A 20,087-nucleotide genomic window follows, 5' to 3' on the forward strand; every position below is an offset into this window, starting at 1 on the left:
GGATTCCCGATGGTGAACATGGCATCTGCAGAGTCCCCATGACAATGGGGAGTGATAGAGGATCTGAAAGAGCTCTCTCTCTATTAATATTGCAGCGTCCCCATGCATAATACATCATGTTGGTGAATACCCACTGTCCTGGCAACAGTCAGGGCCTCTTCTTTCGGAAGCGGTCAGCCATTCCCATCGTCAGCGGGTCTCCACATAGAAAGAAATTAATATATATTGGACAAAGGCGGCCCCCTTGATACATATTTCAAAACACCATCCCCACCACCAATCAACCACACCAAAGTATTCCAAGTGCAGGGAGAGCAATGGGGGCACTTGGAGCGCCGAGGAGCAGATGATCAGGGATGGAGAAAAACCTCCCATGTCAGAACGAGTCTGAGTGAACCCCCTAATACGCAGTATCATTAAGTCCTGTAATCCCTCTCCATTTCAGTAACATACTGCCTTCCATTATTCCTGTAAATGGAATGACAGGTTATATCATGTTAAATTCCACCTGCCAAAATATTAACTATTATCTTTACCTATCTGAATCTATTTGCAGACTCTCCAAACTCTCTTGATAAAGTAATCTCCTGCTTACCACAGCGGCATCACCAAACTCAGCACCTGTATATCTGTTCCATCCTCCTGATCATTAATATAGACTGTAAATAGTTGAGAACCCAGCGCTGGTCACTGTGTGACCCTACCGTTACGTTCTCTCAAACTGATTTATCCTGACTGCCTGCTTCGTGTATGATACCCAGGCTTCCACAATTCCTGTGCAACATAGTCGAAGGGTTGAATAAGAACAAGGAGCATCTGTGAGGAATCCAATTCCTCGATGAGGCTGATGTCAACGGGGCCTCTGTTCCACTTTCCTGCTATCTGTCCATCCTAAAACTCTAATCTCTTGTTGTAGATTGAGCCACGTGAAAAAAAATCCACTCTACATAGACACTTTCAATTACTTTAACATTTTACAGACCTCAATGAGATCTCCTTTCATTTTTGTAAACTCGAAAGTATAGGCCTAAACTGCTCAATTTCTCTTCATAAGACTAGCACTTCAAATATGGAATCAATCTAATGAAGCTCTTCTGAATTGCCTCCAATGGAAAACCTCATTCTGCAGGACACCCAAACTGTACTCCAATTGCAGCCTCACTCATGTCTTGCATAGCTACACCAACACTCCCTACATTTCTACTCTATCCTTTTATAAATAATCACTGAAATTATACTTGCATTTCTCATTACTTGCAGGACCCGCAGGCAGGTTTTCTGTGATGTGCAAGCAGACACCCAAATCCCTCTGAACCAGAGCACTTTGAAGTTTCTCTCCATTTAGAGAATGATTTATCTTTCTATTACACTGGCCAACTTGAATAGCCCCATATTTATTATCTTTAATTTTCCTTGCCAACTGTTGGCCCATTCACCCAACCTATCCATATGGTCTTAAAACCTCTTGCGTCATCATTCCAAAGCAATTTCTCACCGATGTTAGTTTCATCTGAAAATGTGGTATCGCATTTTCTATCCTGTCAACCGAGTACAGTAATACCATGGAATGAAAATGACTGAGGCTTGAGTACTAAAATCAATGGCACCCCAGAAATTGCATTTTCCAAATGAAAATGCGGCATTTATTCCATCTGACTGCATTTTGTTGGTTAACCAATCCTTCATCCAAGCTAATAAATTACTCCTAAACCCATGTTGTCTGATCTTACCACTTACTCTTTGGAGAAGTGACACATCCGATGCCTTCACGAAGACCAGATATATTCCGTGTTCATGATTCTCTCTGTCCACCTTGTTTGTCACATCTTTAAGTAACTCAAGCAAACACTTCAAACCTGATTTCTCCTTTGTAAAACCATATTGACACCGATGGATTGTGGCTTATATTTTCAAATGTCCTCAACAATGGATTCTAATAATTGTCTTAAGTCACAATAGTTTTATCGTTACATTTTACTCCCTAATGCATACATTCGTTATAAATACTTCCCTTTCGAAAACCTTCACGCTTTCTTTGAAATCCTGTTTAATGGGCAAAAGGTTTTAAGAGATCCTCTCCAATTGCTGTATAAGAGGCATGTGTGACTGACTGGACTCATCATCCTGCTGGTGTACAAACTTGATGGGCTGATGTCTTTCTGGTTTTCCCATGTTGTCACCTCCAAGGACAGAATGACCTCCTCCTGTTGATGTGTTAGAGGATTGGGAGATTATGGAATTTCCTGTTGCTGTGTAACATTTTGAGGGACTGATGGGTCTTCCCATACTTCTCCATAACAGTTGGAAACACTGAACGGTCTCCTCATGTATACCGGAGATGGGAGCGAGGGAGTAATTGGTCTTCTCTTGTTCTCATACAACAGACACATGTCTAAATTACCTCTTCCTTTCTCATGAAAGAAGTCTCAGATAGTTTTTTATCCTTATCCAATTCCCTTGCAATAGGCTCGGTGGGTCTGAATGGCCTCCTGTTATCCCAGTGTAACAATCTTCAGTCACTGTGTGACCTCTTCCAGTTCCTATGTTCCAGACTTGAGGAGGCTGAATGGACTGATCCTGTTGCTGTTTAACAGGATACTCGTGCAGCATGGCCTACTGTTATAGGCTCGAGTGGCTGATTGGCCTCCTTCTGTAAATGTATATCAGGCTCCAGGGGCTGAATAGCCTCGTCCTGTTTTGTAGTAACAGGGTCGAAGGTCTGAATATCCTCCTGTTGTTCCTGTGTAACAGACTGGAGAACGGAATGGATTCCTCCATTATCTGTGTAATTCGCTTCACTTGTTGACTCCTTCTGTCATCTACGTTGAAATATGACACTATTTAATTTTTGTAAACTCCAGTGGCTACTGGGTCAACCTGATCATCCTTTCATTATAAGCTAGCACCTTCATTGCAGGAACCATCTCTGAGCTGCTTCCAATATAACAACATCATTTCTTCATTGAAGAGACTAAATCTGTACACACTACTTCAGATGTGATCGCACTTTGACCCTGTACAGCAGCAGCAACACCTTACCAGCCTGCTGTGAAGTTCCCACCCAGGATAGAGCTGTCTCAGCTCTCTGGGGGAATACAAAGCATTGTTGGAAGATCATTGTCCTTCTCCATTCCACAGTATCATGGGAGTTCTGGAGAAATTAAAGTTTGAGAAGATCATAAATGATGTGGCAAGATGATCTCTACCATTAATCTCCCCAGAGCCCACGTCGCTCAGATTCCACAGAATCTAGTAAGGTGGAGCACAAAAACAGCAAGGAGGAGTGAACATTGATGGAAGTTATATATCAAAGTGAAAGCTGCAGTACAAATGCTGGACATGTTATAAAACAGAAAATGAGATATACACATTTGTGGGTACTTCAGTAATAATGTACTGTTTAAATTATATCTAAACTGTGTTAACCCAAGTGAATGCTAATGCTGGGAAAATAGATCTCATGAGCACGTGTGAAATGGTTTACATTAACATTATGCCGAGTACTGAGCTCGAGATCAGGTTATTTAGGAATTGGTGTTGAGTGATCAGAAGAGCTAATTGAAACTTTTGCTGGAGAGGACCTTTTGGGAACAGTGGCCACAATGTATTGGTTTTCTTTTCTGCTGTTTGATTACATGATAGTTTTTGTTTTATTTGAAGTAACCGTTATAAATCGGAGTCAGGCCAGCCCTGAAGGTGTGAGGAGAAAGTTGGGACTGCAGATGCTGGAGATCAGAGTCGAAGAGTGTGGTGCTGGAAAAGCACTGTCAGGCAGCATACTGAGAGCAGATAAATCGATGTTTCAGGCATAAGCCCTTCATCAGGGCCAAGGGGTCTGAGGGATAAATGAGAAGGGGGTGAGGCAGGGGGGAGGTAGCTGGGATTGCGGGAGGTAGATGAAGGTGGGGTTGACAGAGCTTTGTGATGAAGGGAGACAGAACGCCTCATCTGCTGCATCCTTTAAACCCAATGTAGACTTCTTTACATTGGCGAGGCAGGAGGTCAACTTGTGGATCATTTCAGAGAACATCTCTGGGACAGCCACATTGCACAACTCCATCGCCTTGTGGCTGACCACTTTAACTCCCCTTCCCACTCTGCCAAGGACATGAAGGTCCTTGGCCTGATCCATCTCCAAACCAGAACCACCAGAAGCCTGGAGGAAGAAAGCCTCCTCATCTGCCTTGGGACCCTCCAACCACAGGGGATCATAGTGGATTTCCCCATTTTCTCCTAATCCCACCTTATCCCACTGCAACATTCCAAGTCAGCACCATCCTTTTGAATGTTCCTATGTGTCCACCTTCCTTTCTACCAATCTGGGCCACCCTCCTCTCCGACGATCACTTTCAACCCCATCTTCATCTTCCTCTCAGATGAAAGGAGGCAGCTTAGAAAAATGCCAAGTGCTGCAGTGAGCCAGTGGATTCAGAGAAATGTAGGACCCAGCAAAGGATAACCAAGAAACTGAGAAGAAAATCAGAAAGAGAAAAATCGTGCACACGAAAGAAAAACATAAAGACTGCTAAAAAGCGTCTAGCAATGTATGAAAAAAAGAAAAACAAGTTCAAATGTGGAACAGTTGGTGTGCGTTCAGGAAAATTTTTTTGCAGAGAACAGAGAGATCGCCGGGAAAAGAAACAGTTTCTTTGTGTCTATCTTCATGGAAGAATGTCCAGAAATTCTTCCAAAGATACCAAGTGACCATGGGACTTGTGTAAGTAAAGTCTAAGACCATTCTTATCAGTGTTAGGGTCATCTTTGAAAAGAAAGCTGTATTGAGTATTTATAAATCTGACAGACTAGATGTACTTCATACAAGAATTTCAGAGGAAGTAGCAACAGACATGTTGATTGCATCGCGGATTTTCACTTTATTTTCCGACACATTCCCGAAAGGCATTTAGTCAATCTGGAGAAGGGAAAGGTTATAAATATTATCCAACAGTCTAAGAAAGGATGGATTTGGAGAATTGCAATCTTCAAACCAGTTAACCTGTCATCCGCAGTCAGGTATCTCTTGGACTCGATTACAAAGAACATGCTACTAGATATTTAGAAGGTAATTACATAAATGGGGAGTGTGAGAATGTACCGATGGAAGGAAAACCAGAAGTGGCAAAATTTTTTTTGGAATGGTTTGAAGATGATTCTTGTGGACATAGGCAATGAAGAACCAATGGAAAATGTATAGTTGGATATTCATGAGCTTTTTTAAAAAACTCATACACTGAGCTCATAAGAAAAGTTAAACCGAGAGGTATTAGGAAGAACATATGCAAATGGGAAAGTAAAAATTAGGTTTACATTCATGTGAATGTAATTGGAAGATAGAGGATGTCGTGCACCAGTTGCATCGAGCAATGGTGAGACTAAGCTTTGACTATTGTGTATCATTCGGAGTTCCAATCTAAGAAAGAATATACTGACTACAGAGGAACTGCAAAACAGATTCATGAAATAAATAAACAGAAATTAACAGAGGAAGTTTGTTGAGGTGTCGCAGGGTTCGATGCTTGGGGCCCAGCTGTTCACAATGCCCTTTAACCATTTGGTTGCTGGAATCAGATACAATATATCCCAGCCTGCTGACAGCACTAACGGATGTGGGATTGTGAGTGGGTGAGGAGGTTATAAAAAAGCACTGAGAAGTCTAAGACAATTGGAGTGAATGGGTAAATACGTGACAGATGGAGAACAATGTGTATAGAGGTGACGGTGTGCTCTTTGGTGGAAACGATAAATTGGCAGCCTACCATTTGAAAGGGATTGGTAGAATCATGTTGATCTACAAAGGGACGTATGCTCCTTTTTGTTGTTTCCTTCTGCATAAACCTCTGAGGCCCATGCAGAGCAGTGAGTTCTGTAACCAGAAGTCAATACTGGGCATGGCATTGGCACGCTGACCAGTGTATACAGACCCTTCAAGTGGGGGAGCTGTAACACTGAAAAGGATCTGCATCTCCTTGTACACCAGTCGCTGAAAGTAATATTGCAGAAACAGAAAGCAGTGAGGAAGATAAATGGTGTGTTGACATTCATTTCAGGTGGATGTGAGTCCAGGAGAAAAGGTGTCTTCCTGCAGCTGTACAGGGCCTTGGTGAGATATCACCTTGAACATTGTGCAGTATTGTGTGCAGTTTTGGTCTCCTTACCTAATAAAGGACAAACCTGACATCGATGGAGAGCAGGGAAGGATAACCAGACTGATCTCTGGGATGACAGGCTTGTTGTGGGAGCAGAGTTTGGGGTGACTGGGCCAGTATTTCATGGGATTTAGGAAAAGGAGTGGAGATCTCGGTGAAATATACAAAACACTGACAAGGTAAGACAGATTGGAAGCAGAGATGATAATTCCCCTGGCTGGGACTTCTAAAACAAGGGGCCACAGTATTAGGTACAGGCAGTCACTCTGCATTGAGATGAGAATAAATGCCTGCTCTCGCTGACTGGGGAACTTGGGGAATACGCTCGCACCTGGAAACCGAGACACTGCTTATAAATAAGGATTTAGAGACTGTAAAGAGATGGTGGGAGAGCAGGAGTACGCTGGAGAAATGAAGGGCCAACCAACATTATATTGAATTGGGTAGCAAACTCGATGGACCAAACGTACTACTGTACCACCTATTTTATAGCTTCCCAAGGTTACTCACATTAACGGATATGTGTATCATGTGGGGTAAGTGCATTGAGGAGATTTTTTCTATGAACTAGAATGAGGAGGTAAAATGTGTTTTCCATTCCCGCTGTTTCTGTTCAGTCTGTGGGAAAGCTCTGTAAATGCTGTCACAAGCTCTCAGATGTTAGGAAGGAGGTTTCTGCAGGGTCGACATGACTGTGTTCCCATTCCCTTTTCTGATATTGATGCTGATGCTGAGGCCGGGTGTTCTGTCCGGTTTCATCCTTTCAGACCTCGGAGTAGTTTGATACAAATGAGTGCCCTTGCTCTGGGGTTCAGAGACCATTGAAATGTTTATCATATGTCAGGGTCTTTGGAGTCAGTTTTAGGCCAGCCCAGGAAATCACGGGAGATTCACTTCCTAAAACTGCATTGGAGAAGGAAATTCTGTTTACAATCGATATTGGCTTCAAGGTCACTGTTACTGACCCCAGATTTGAGATCTCGATATTTTATTAATTGTTTTTAACTTCCACCCACTGCCAGATCATTAGCCTCGTCTGGATTAGTAATCCAGTGACATTACCACAACAGCACCATCTCCACAAGGGGACCTGTCAAAAACCATACTGAGCAGGTTATTTCTGTGCTGCTTGAAAGCTCTGTCAAAAAGAACTCCCACCAATTTGACCGTCATGATGGGACTGAGGAGGTGGTAATTGGTCAGATTGTAATTATTCCCATTTTAGGGGACGGGATTTAGCTGAGTAATTTTCCACATTGCCAGGGAGATGTCAGAGTTGGATCTGGAATGCAACAGCTTCCCCAGGGACACGGCTTGTTGTGCAGCACAAGTCTTCAGTCCAATTGCAGGAATGGAGTCAGGACCCATTGCCTTTGTCGTATCTACTGTGTTTTTTCTGTTTCTTCATGTCACGTGCGGCGAATAAAATTGGTTGAAGACTGGCATCTGTGATTTTGTGGGCATCATGATGAGGGTGAGGTGTATCATCGACTCAACACTTCTGGCAGAAGATGGTGCAGATAAAACATCTGGTAATGACAGACTGAGGTGTTTCCCTGGTAAAAAGTTACAGGTTGTGGTTTAATGCATGTCTGCCTCTCCTGCTGCTGTGGTCTACAGCACTACGTGAATACGCAGTTTCGAGCTGCAATATCTGCAATGCAATTCTGCTGTCTTTTCCCCAATTCTCACTGAGACTCATTAACCCATCAGCCCTGCACTCAGTGACCTAACCTGGTTTCTGATGTGGCAATACTTCCATTTTCATACTCTCATTCTGCTGAGGGTCTCTCTTCCCGGGTCTTGCTTCCAACTTGACACATTCCGCAAAAGCATTTAACTGATCTTAAAGCAAATGTTTAATTCACCTGAATCTTTTTGCTTGAGAAATACCATCTTCTGTGTTAAAAGTCACTGTGTTTCCTCTGTTTCTTTCCCTGATCATGATTAAGAGCTCTGTAGTGTCAGTGATGCCAGCGTTATGTAATTTCAGAGCCAATGAATTCTCTGGATTCACAATCATCTTCACCATATTGTATGTTTCCTCTTTTGGTTTGATGCATTATCACTCATGGCTGCCATGTTCTCCCATGAGCATGTTTCAAGTTCTTGGGGTTGCATTTCTGGTATTATCTTTCGACTTATCCCCAGAACCTCCTCCCATTGCTGCTCCATGGTCTTTCCTGCTCAGCTCCCCTTCCAATTAACTCTGGCTAGCAACGCCCGCATGTCTTTGTAGTTACATTGCTCAATTATAACCACATTACATCTTGAAGAGAGCGTTAGATATAAACTGAAAGAAGGAGGTTTGGGAGATGGGACACGAAGAATAATTGGTGGATTTCTCAACTAGATACCAAGGGAGAACGAGAGAGGATATACATATGGAGATATGGAAAATGAGGCAACCATATTATCGAAGGAAGTAGATGAACATCCCCCAATGATTTGGCAATGCCTGTGTGCTGTGGTCCTTTGTACAGCGCATGTACAACAGAGTAATATGTTCAAATGCTGAGTCTGATGCCAGAATATTTATCTCCAATAATATGACTGACAGTAGTTTTGGAAAGAACCCAGCAGGCCAACATATTGAAGTCCCGGTAGAAAGGGGATTAACTGAACTAAGTTGGGACACCAGAATCAAGAATTTGGAGCACAGATCCTGGTGAGAATGAGAGATTCGAGTTGGGAATCACAGAAAAGGAGGGAACGTTGAGAGGATCAAAACATGTTTTAATGTTTTATCAATTTTATACATCATATGCATTATTTTTCGTTAACTGTGTCTCTGTTGTTCATTTACAATGTGTTGCGCACATATGAAAAATGCGACTTATCTGTACACACACACATTGATTAAACAGTGTATATAAAATCATTGTTCCACCATTGAAACTATCCTGTTTTTGTGTTACGCGGATACATGAACACCAACTAGCCACCAAAAGACATTACGCACTTTCACTATGTTCCATACATACAGACAAAGAAGGGCACCACTTTGACTGGGACAAAGCACACACACATACGAAGACACGCAAGGACCTTCTTAGAAGAATGGTATTCTAACCAGAAGTCCATCAATAAACGCATCAATTTAGATCCTGTCTACATTCTCTTGTTAAAATAACCGGAAATGGCATTACCCACTTTAAGAAACCAAGACCTATAAATAGAGACGTGGGACATACCACCAGAGCTTCCGCGGAGATTCTCACTGATGATGTCACCTCGTCATGGTGACGAAATTTCTGAAAACATACCTTCAATCTCAGCGAGCTAACTTGCACACATATAAATTGCTATTTTTTGTTTACTAGTGGAATTTAGGAGTTCTCTGTGGCTCAAGTTTTGACAGATTATGATGTGAGGTGAGCTTTTCTAGGTGTGTGGTTTTAATTAACAGAGGGGTTCGACATTGATGTCATAACAGTTTGGGGGTCTTGCTTGTGGCACTTGAACCAACTTGAACAGATTTGAGATACAATTCCCAGCAAATTCCAACTCATTGCAATTAGTGACTTTGATCTTCAAATGAAACCAGTGGGAAAATTCATTTAATTTTGTTACTTGTGGTTAGTTAAATAAAAAATGAGGGAAATGGCTTTTAACATTACTAAAGAGGTTCCCAAATTTTCCAAGGAAGTTTAGAAAGGCAGAATGAAGACATTTTTTAAAATGAGCAAATAGGTTGGAATTGGGTTTAACCAGGGAGAAAAGGGAAGCTGAAATTGTTATGGAGTTGGTTAAGCACTTTGATGTATCAGAGAAATAGGCAACTGCAGTAGTGCTAGAAAAACCTTAAATTGCAAATGTGGCAACTGGAGTTAGAAGATAAATAAAGGGGCGGAAACAGAGAGAGACGAAAGAGAAAGAAAGGAAAAAGAAAGAGAGAGGGGATTTGAAATTCAGAAGTTGGAAATTAGACAAGAAAGTTAAATTAACAGGATGGAGGTGAAGGGAGAACGTAGGGATGTATAGAACTAGGTTAGCAACTTGCCATATTTCGATGAGAAAAATGTCAAAACTTTTTTATTTCTTTTGACAAAATGGCTAGGCAGATGACGTGTCCCGTGAACTTGTGGGTAATGCTAGTACAGACTAAGCTACTGGGCACAGCTGGTGAGGTATGTGCAGCGCTGTCAGATGAGGGATCAAGAGCTTATCAAGATGTCAGATTGGCTATTTTGATTGGTTATGAATTGGTACTAGAAGCGTTTCGACAGAAGTTCAGAAAAATAGAGACGTAACCAGGTCAGACTTATAATGAGTTTAAAAGAATTAACCACGGTCATTTTGATAGGTGGGTGCTGGCCTTAAGAATGGATAAGACCTGTGAGGCTTGAAGGGAGATTAATCTGCTGGAGAAGTTAAAAGACTCACTTCCAGAGATAGTAAGAATTCATGTGAATGAATAGAAAGTTCAAGAAGTGAGAAGCGTGGCAGAAATGGCAGGTAAATATGCATTGTGGCATGTGATGAAATTTAGCTTCTGGCAGGAATTTCATCCTGTGAGGGATAGAAATTAGGAGAAGGGACGATCACACATTACAAAGCGAACGGTAGCTCACAATAGTTCACTACAGGTGAAGTAAGAAGCCCAAGGGGTTTGAAAGGTTGTGAAAGGCCTCAGGTGCTCTCACTATAAGCGAGTGGAACACATAAAATTACAGTGTTGGTGGTTTAAGGAGGGCACAGGGAAAAAGTTGTTTTCACTGCAGTAAGCTGGGACACACCGTGCTGGGTGTTAAAGGAAGACACTTTGGGGAAAGATGTGGTAGAAGACGCTAAGCCCAGTGGCATTAGTGAAACTGGTAAAGGAGAGCCCAAGTGGAGCCGAGGAGCTGCAGGAAATTACACAGCCAAGGCAAGGGCTGGGTATGGAGGCAGTGCCTGATCTCTCTAAAGAATTCACCTCTGTAGATAAAGTTTACTCAGAAAGAACAGGGGGAGAAGAGCAAGAAGTTATTATTTTGTGAGATATGGGATCTGCTCAGTCTGTAATCGTTGAGAAGTGAGGTGCCGGAAAAGCACAACAGATCAGGCAGCATCCGCACAGCAGGACAATCGAATATCAGGCAGAAACCCATCGTCAGGAACATGGTGTGGGGGCAAGGGGGCTGAAAGATAAATACGAGGGTAGTAGCTGAGCTGGTGGGAGGGTCACTGGGAAGGCAATAAGAAGATGTAGGTGGGAGTGATAGTGATATGTCGGAGGGTAGAATGGAGTCGATAGGTGGAAAGGAAGATGGCCAGTTAGGGCAGTCCAAGAGGGCAGTGCTAGGTTGAACAGTTGCATCTGGGAGAGGTTGGTGGAAGGGAGATTTGGAATTTGGTGAAGTCAACGTTGATGCTGTACAGTTTGAGGGTTCCAGCTGTCCGACCACCGATAGGAGTCCTATCACCCTCCTGTCCGACCGATCACTATCACACGCTCCCTGCTTCTACCTATCGCCTTCCAAGCTCCCTTCCACACAGCTCCACCTCCACCCTCCCATTTATTTGTCAACCTCCTTCCCCCTTCCTTACCTCCCACTTTCCTGATGAAGCATTTATGCCTGAAACGTTAACGCTCCTGCCCCTCGGATGCTGCCGATGTGTTGTGCTATTCCAGCCCCACACTTTACAACTCTCATCGCCAGCATCTGCAGCCCTCACTTTCTCTCACCCTCTAATAGTAAGAGATGAAAGTTTTTTTCACTCATTCTGGCATGTTAATCAAGAGCGTGTTAAGTTGTGGAATGGGGACAGAAATTAAGCATTCCCTTGTGTAACATCAGGATGGAATGCCAAATCAATATTAGGGAAGTAACAGTGACAGTGAGTAACAGAGTGTCAGTTCCAGCAATACAGTTTGTTCTTGGGAACGATTTCGCAGGAGGCGAGGTGGGATAGGCACCCCTTGTGGTGGAGAAGCCAAAGGAAGACGAGGGAATTGGTGCTTTAAAAGAAAATTACCCAGGAATTTTTCAAGGTTGTGTAGTAACAAGATCCCACTGTCATAAGTTACAACAGGAATGAAAAACGAACGAAAAAGACAAATGGGTTGATGCTCAGTGAACTGACCCCCTGTTTGATGTATCGGTGCAGGAAAAACCTGAACAGGCAGAGGATCAGGCAGAGGGGTTTAGTCTACAAAGGCTAATGGACTTACAACAGATATATACACACACATTCACACACACATACACATGCACACACACAGAAAAGGAATCAGAATATAGTGTTGAATGTTATTAACTTAAAGATAGAATTATAAAATTAAAATGGAGACCCCGATAGGTGACTGCAGAAGGGAAATGGGCCGAAGTGCACCAGATTGTGTTAGCAGTAACGTACAGTGTTACGGGTAACTCATAAACTAACTGCAGGCTGTTACCTACGTGTACAGAAGACTCAGGCTAAGGTACAGAATCATTTCTAGTGGCCTGGAATGCACACGGACACTGTTCATTTTTGTTGTACGTGACATACATACCAAATGGTAGGTAAGTAACAGGCAATAATAAAACCAGCACCTTTCTTACCAATTCCTGCATTCGAAGGACCTTGCACGTGGGTTATGATTAATTGTGTCGCTCCCCTTTCTAAAGTAAAAGTGGAAACCAATATTTGCTGACCATAATGGATGCGTCAACTAGATTTCCAGAGGCAATTCCATTATTGGAATGTCAAGGCAAAAAGGGAGGTGGAGGAGTTGGTAGCTTTCTTGACTCGCTGTGGGCTGCCCAGAGAGATTCAGTCAGGCCAAGGGTCTCATTTTACCGCTCAGCTGTTTAAGGAAGTCATGGGTGGATTAGGCATATAGCACTTCAAATCAAGTGCGTCCCATCCTGAATCCCAGGAAGCCTTGGAAACTTAGCATCAGACGCTGAAGACTATGTTAACAGCGTACTGTCACGGTTGGCCAAATGATTGGGATAAAGGTGCCCCATTAAATTGTTTGCCATTAGAGATGTCCCAAATAAATCTACTCCTTTGAGTTAATATTCGTACATGAAGTGAGAGCTCCTTTGAAATTAATTAAATATAAATTGACATGACCGAAGTCGGAAATCTCACACCTGGATTATGTGTATGAGGTGAAGGAGAGAGTAGATGGAGTAGGTAAGTTAGCTAAACAGTAGCTGAAGAGCACAGCACAGAGTGAAGCAGGTGGCAGATAAAAACACTGAAACTTTGAAGATTTCCCGTGGGGATGACGTATTAGTATTGCCACCAGTGGTAAGAAATCTATTCAAAGCCAGGTTTCGTGGCCCCTTTCAAATAAAAAAAATGTGGAGTCAGTTAAACTACCCAGTAAAGACACCAGAGATGACAAAAAACTTTATCGAGTATTTCATCTGGATGAATAATGTACCAGCCACATTTAAGACTCAGAAACAGACTTGTGACCAGATGAACAAATTTTGCAGTTTATCTGTATGATGTAGTGATCTTTAGCAAGTGATTGAAAGCTCACATGTAACAATTGGCAGAGCATGTTGAACGATTACAAGAAGCAAACTTGGTAATAAACTTAAAGAAAACAGAATTCGCGAAGGCAATGGTGATGTTCTTGGGACATTACATTGGACATTGAAGGTTGATCCCATGAACACAAAAATGAAGGGCTTTGAGGAATTTCCACGACCATCCTCGAAGAAAGAGAAGCTTCGATTTTTGGAACTGAGTGATTCTATCGGATGTTTGTTGCAAACTTCAGTAGCGTATGGGCACCACTGATGGATTTATTAAAGAAGGAAACAGAATTGTGGTGGACAGAACAATGCCAGGAGGCATTTGAGAATTTTAAAGCAGGATTTATCACCACATCAGTTTTAGCGACACCAAATATTTTGAAACCCTTTGAAAATTGTGATTGATGCTCGGAATATCGGGCTCGGAGATGTATTGATACAGAAAGAGGATGATGTAATTGAATGGCTAATTGGCTACTTGTTGAAAAAACTCAATATCCACCAGAACAAAAAATACAAAATCTCCATTATTGAAAAAGAATGATTAAGTTTCACACTGGCCTGACAATATTTTAGTGTTTATACGACAAACAAATTGTCAGAGATGGTTGTGGACAACGACAAATCTCTCGCATTTTTTGGAATATTTAAAGACCAGAATATGAGACTATTTAATTGGAGTCTTACCTTACCGACTTTAAACTCACAAAATGTACATTCTGTGGCTCCTACAATGTGATAGCAGATGGGTTTTCGCGGATTTAAAGGAAAGCAGTGGAGATAAGATTTGACTTATTCCAGTGTTGTATTGGTGTGCAGAATTAATATGAATGATATAATTGAGATTAATACTTTTGTATTTCATATAATTGGGATTAAGAATTAGAGGAGAAGAAATATAGCCATCTTTTCATTCTGCTGGTTCATTTTATTTTCTGAAGCAGGAAGATGTTATGAAGCCAAAAACATGTATGGGCACTTCAAGACAGATCGGGTTTTGTTGAATAGAAATTAAAGCCACAGATGCCAGCTAAAGGTCACACTGTTCCACATGTCACCATTAGCTGAGAAATGGATACCTGAGTTTTGGTTGCTGTTTTGACAGCCATCCAAATGCAACCAAAGAGTTTAAATAACGCTCAGGATAGCAGAAACCAACAGAATTTGAATATTATTGTTTGGACACTTGGACAGCAATCAAATTATGAGAATTATTATATCATAGGGAGTACATAAACTCAGCATTTTGAACACTGGAGGGAGAGCTGCTGCCATCCAACAATAGAGCAACTGCTGTAGAGCAGGAGTGCTAACTGGCTATCTCAAACACTCTCTATCAAAGACACATGTTCATTGAAACCTAATTGCAGTTAAAAAAAACATGACCCAAGGAGATCAGCAGCTGAAAGAGAGAACACAGCGGGGAAAGTAGAGACTGTATGGTCTTGAGATTGTAATGTTTAATATGTGGTTTGTTGGAACAGCATATTTTTTCAGAGTTGGAGTCAGATAGTAAGTAGCTAAGAAAAGAGGGTCTTGTATTTGAGAATAGTTGTTGTTTCGTGTTCTTAAAGTTCTTAACTTTAACGATTAAAGTTAAGAAACTAACTTGATAATTTTTGTTTAAATAGTGGAATGTAGGAGATCTGTGTCACTCATATTTTAACAGATTACAAGGTGAGGCGAGCTTTTCTGGGTGTTTGGTTTTAATTAAAAGAGGGGTTCGAGTCCACCTTGTAAATGTCCATCCACGCTAATCCACTTCCCTGCAGTTGGACCATACGCTTCCAGTCCTTTCCTATCCACAGATTTATCCAAATGTTTTTGAAATGTTGTTAATGTACACCCCTCAACCATATCTGCTGGCAACTCATCCACGTACCAGCCCTCTGTGTAAAGAAGTGGCCCCTCAGGTTCCCTTTTATTCCTTCCCCTTTAACCTGAAACTGATCCCCTCTAATCCTCGATTCTCTACACCTTGGAAAAAGACTGAGAGCGTTAACCCTATCCATACCCCTCGTGATTTTATACAGCTCTATAAGGACTCCCTCAGTCTCTTACACGCTAAAGAAAAGGTCCTAGCTTGTCCAACCTCTCCCTGTAACTCAGACCATTGGGTCCTGGCAATGTCTTTGCAAATTTCTTCTGCACTCTTTCTAATTTAATAACATCCTCCCCATAACAAGGTGACAAAGCTGAACACAATACTCCAAGTGCAGCCTTACCAAAGTCCTGTGTAACTGTAACATAAATTCCCAACTTCTATACTCAATATCCTGCCTGATGAAGGCCAATGTGCCAAAAGCCTTCTTCACTGCCCTGTCTACCTGTGTCTCCACTCTTAGATAACCGTGCACCTGAACACGAAGGTCCCTCTGCCCACTGCATCCCTTCAGACCCTCCCATTCACCATGAAACTCCTCTCTTGATTTCAGTTCCAAAATGCAAGACTCACGCTTCTATATTAAATTCTATTTGCCATTTCTCGGCCCATTTCCCACCTGATTAAGGTCCTGCTGCAATTTCTCATAAACTTCCTCACTGATCACGCTCCCACTTATTTTCATGTCATCTGCAAACTTACTAATCATACCTTGTACATTCTCAACCAAATCATAGATAACAAACAGCAATGGACCCAGCCTCCGGTCTGACAAACATCCTTCCACTCAACCCTCTGCTTCCTACCATCAAGCCAACTGTGTATCCAATTGGCCAGTTTTCCCCGCATTCCACGAGATGTAACCTTCCTTAGCAGCCTGCTATGTGGAACCTTACCAAAGGCCTCACTAAAATCGATAGAGACGATGTCTCTTACTCTGCCCTCATCAAAAGTCCTGGTAACTTCATCAAAGGACTCTAAGAAATTTGGGAAGCATGATCTCCCACTCACAAGTCTATGCTGACTGCTCCGAATCAAACCCTGTGTACGTAATGGGTGCAGTCAATGGTCTGCTGTCCTTCATTGTAAGATGATTCGAATACATAAGTAAAGCCATCTCCCTGCTGTTGTGGAGCCTTGCTGAGAGAGCATTTGGGGCACTCTGTACAGATTTGATCTCCTTTGGAAGGAATGATTCCCTTAACACAGACACCGGTGATAGTAACATGAGGATAGAGTGAATAAACTGAGTGTTTAATCTGTAGAGCTGTGAGAGACGAAGAAATGGTGATGCTGAAACACGAGGAGTGGCAACAATCTCTAATTTCCAAAACAGACATTGAAAGATAGAGGAATTCCATACTTTACACAGGATTGAGTGGTTTGATTTATTGTCACGTGTTCCTCAGTACAGGGAAACACTTTGTTTATGAGCAGTGGAGAGAGATCATAGAAAGCATGGCCAGGCAGATCATAGGGTGGAAATAGACTTGGACAGAGTAAGGCACACGGGATACACTGCACAGGACATGCACTAGACAAGGTCAACATGAACAACATCACCATTATTTGAACTTAGAGAGTCCATTCATCAGTCTAATAGTTTATATGCCTAAAATAACTCTCCCCATGTTATTGTGCAGTCGGCGTGTGAACCCTGTACTGAACGTCAGGTTGCTCCCAACAGCAGCCACAATACCTTCCGTCTGAAACAGGTAGCCATTCCCATCAGCTTCCACTCCATAGAGAACACCAGGACGTCTTCGTGGAGATGGAAGATGCCTTCTTGAGACTTCACACAAGACATATGGCTTTCCTGCTCACCACTAGAAAACCACGTTAAAGTCCCACGTGTGTATCATAAACAACGGAGCCAGGAGGAACAACGTGGAACAGTCTGTCTGTGCAGCCTCTGCCCCACTTGTTCATCATGTTAGAGCATCAATTAGGAGACAGTGAGGACTGCCGATGCTGGAGATCAGAGTAGAGCATCAATTGCTGGAAAGGCACAGCGGGTCAAGCAGCATCCGAGGACCAGGAGAATCGACGTTTTGGGCTTAAGACATTCATCAGGAACCAGCAAAAATTACCTCATTCTGCCCCCATGTAAGTGTATTGAGGTGGGAATGGCCTCCTGCTGTTCCTGTGTAAGTGACTTAAGGGAGTGATTGGCTTCAACCTCGTCTGATTGGACAGGGCCAAGGGCCTGACTGGTTAACCCTGGTTCTGTTTGACAGCTCATTGTTCTGGATTAGTGGTGCTGGAAGAGCACAGCAGTTCAGGCAGCATCCAACGAGCAGCGAAATCGCTGCTCGTTGGATGCTGCCTGAACTGCTGTGCTCTTCCAGCACCACTAATCCAGTATTTGGTTTTCAGCATCTGCAGTCATTGTTTTTACCTAGCTCATTGTACTGACTAGTGTGACAATGTTGCAGCTTTAAGAGTTTATTTTGTTCTGGTTTAGTTTATGAAAGAGATTGAACGATTGTTACCAAGCTTGCCAGTTAAGACCACTTGAGGAACAGCGAGGGAGGCCTTCGTTTAATTTTAATGCAGCCTGAATGGGTGTGGCCAACTCTCACAGATTAGGATCTCTGCGTTTTGGTTTCTCAGTAACATCAGAAACTATTGGGGTCTCCATAGAGTTGGAAGCTTCAGTGGATGTCTCCTGGCTGCTACTCTCTCTGAAATTTCTCTTGATACTGTTTTTAATTCTTGGATTGGAGAAATGTTTGTGACAATCGTGTCTGAATATTCCTTTTTGCCAAGGGCTGTGTTTATAGGATTTCCCTAGATTGGAACAGTTCATTAGTAATAGTTCCTAGATCTTTTTTTCTGTTAACTTATTCAATAGAATTACGTTATTCTAAGTTCCTCTTTCTTTGGTTTCATTTTATCTTTTATGTTTAAGTAGATGGTGTTTTGCTTCACACCAAGTAGTTTGACCAGTCACATTGCATCTGGAACAGACACTTTACATTTCCTTTAAAATAAGAAAACATTAGAATCTGGGCTACCACCTTCAAATATTTTCGAGGGGCTCTGGTGAGGTCCATCACACTAGACTCCTTCTCTTCCTGAGGAAGAGGCTGAGGCACTGAATGGGCTGTCCCTGTTCTTCTCCAACAGTGTCAATGGGCTGAACGACTTCCTCATATTCCTGTGAAACCAGCGTGAGGTGATGAATGAACTCTTGTTTTACTGTGGCAATGTGCAGTGCCCACCAGTGCTGTTACATGAATGTTACGGATAATTTAACAGCACAAGTCTCAATGGAGTCTGGATCCTGCTAATTACGGACAAAGACCAGTTCGGGAGCTGACGGGAGACCAAATGTTCTGAACATTGTGGAATCTTCAGCGACCATCCCCACTTCTGATCTTATGGTGGGGAGAGTGGGGCTGGGGAGACATTGATGAAGCAGCTGAAGATGTTTGTGAAGAGGAAGCTACCCTGAGGATCTCCCACAGAGGTGACCCAGGACTGAGATGATGAACAACTTCCTTTGTGCCAGGTTTGACCCCAAACACTAGAGAGTTTACTCTGACTCCCATTAAGTTCAGTTTTGTTAAGGTCCTTGATGTCAACAGAAGTCAACCACTGCCTTGATATCGGGGCCAGTCATCTTTACCTGAATCCATTTCTCAATTTTTTTTGTTCACATCAATAGGCCATGATATAGGAGCAGCAAGTGTTTTCTTCAAACAGGTGGTATTGAATGTCAGGATCTCTCTCCTCAAGGGTGTTCGGGAAGCTAGATGACTGTACGTATCTGAAGATAAGGTAGATGGAAATTGACCTGTCAGAGAGTTGAGGGATATGAAGAATTGGATATGAAAGAGGATTTGAGACGAAGAGCAGATCACTTATGATCTTAAAGAAGGGCAAGGCAGGCTTGGGGCGTGAACAACATGCCCCTGTTTCTGATGTTTTCCCGTTCTGTTATTGGAAAGTTAGTGGGTGTAATTTTCATGAATGTTCTCTTCTTGAATGTTGCAGACAGGGAGACCAGAGGATTTTGTGAGCCATCCTTGAGTGAGGTATGGGGGATGTATTCACACTGAATCTGGGTGTACAACATGACCAACAAATGAAGCACAAGTTGCAGAGAGGGGAAGCTCTGTGAAGAGAGATGAGGGGCCTCTTTCGTCCCCAGCCTGGGTTTTCCAATAACATTTCCCAATTCACTTCAAACCGTGTGGGACAGTACTGAGGGGCTGAATGGTCTCCTGTGTTTCTGTGCAACGTGTTATAGGAGAAAGTAGCCTCCAACTGCTCCTGTCTAGCAAGTTTGAAGGGCTGAATGGAACACAGGAACATGGGACTGAGGAGCAGGAGGGGGTCATTAGATACTTTGAGCCTTCTCCACCAGGCACTAAAATTGTAGCTGATCAGTTTGTGGTCTCAGCCCCACTTTCCTGTCTGCGTCCCATTGTGCATGACTCACTTCTCTGTCAAATATTTAACTAACACAGCTTTCAATCAATGTGAACATAGCGACACGAAAACCTTCCACTGAAAATAATTCGACTTGAAAAGAATTCCTTTCAGAATTGTTCGTCATCCCTCTTATTGAATCAGAGAGTCATGCAGAAT

This window comes from Chiloscyllium punctatum, chromosome 19 (genome assembly GCF_047496795.1).
Source record: "Chiloscyllium punctatum isolate Juve2018m chromosome 19, sChiPun1.3, whole genome shotgun sequence".
NCBI lineage: Eukaryota > Metazoa > Chordata > Chondrichthyes > Orectolobiformes > Hemiscylliidae > Chiloscyllium > Chiloscyllium punctatum.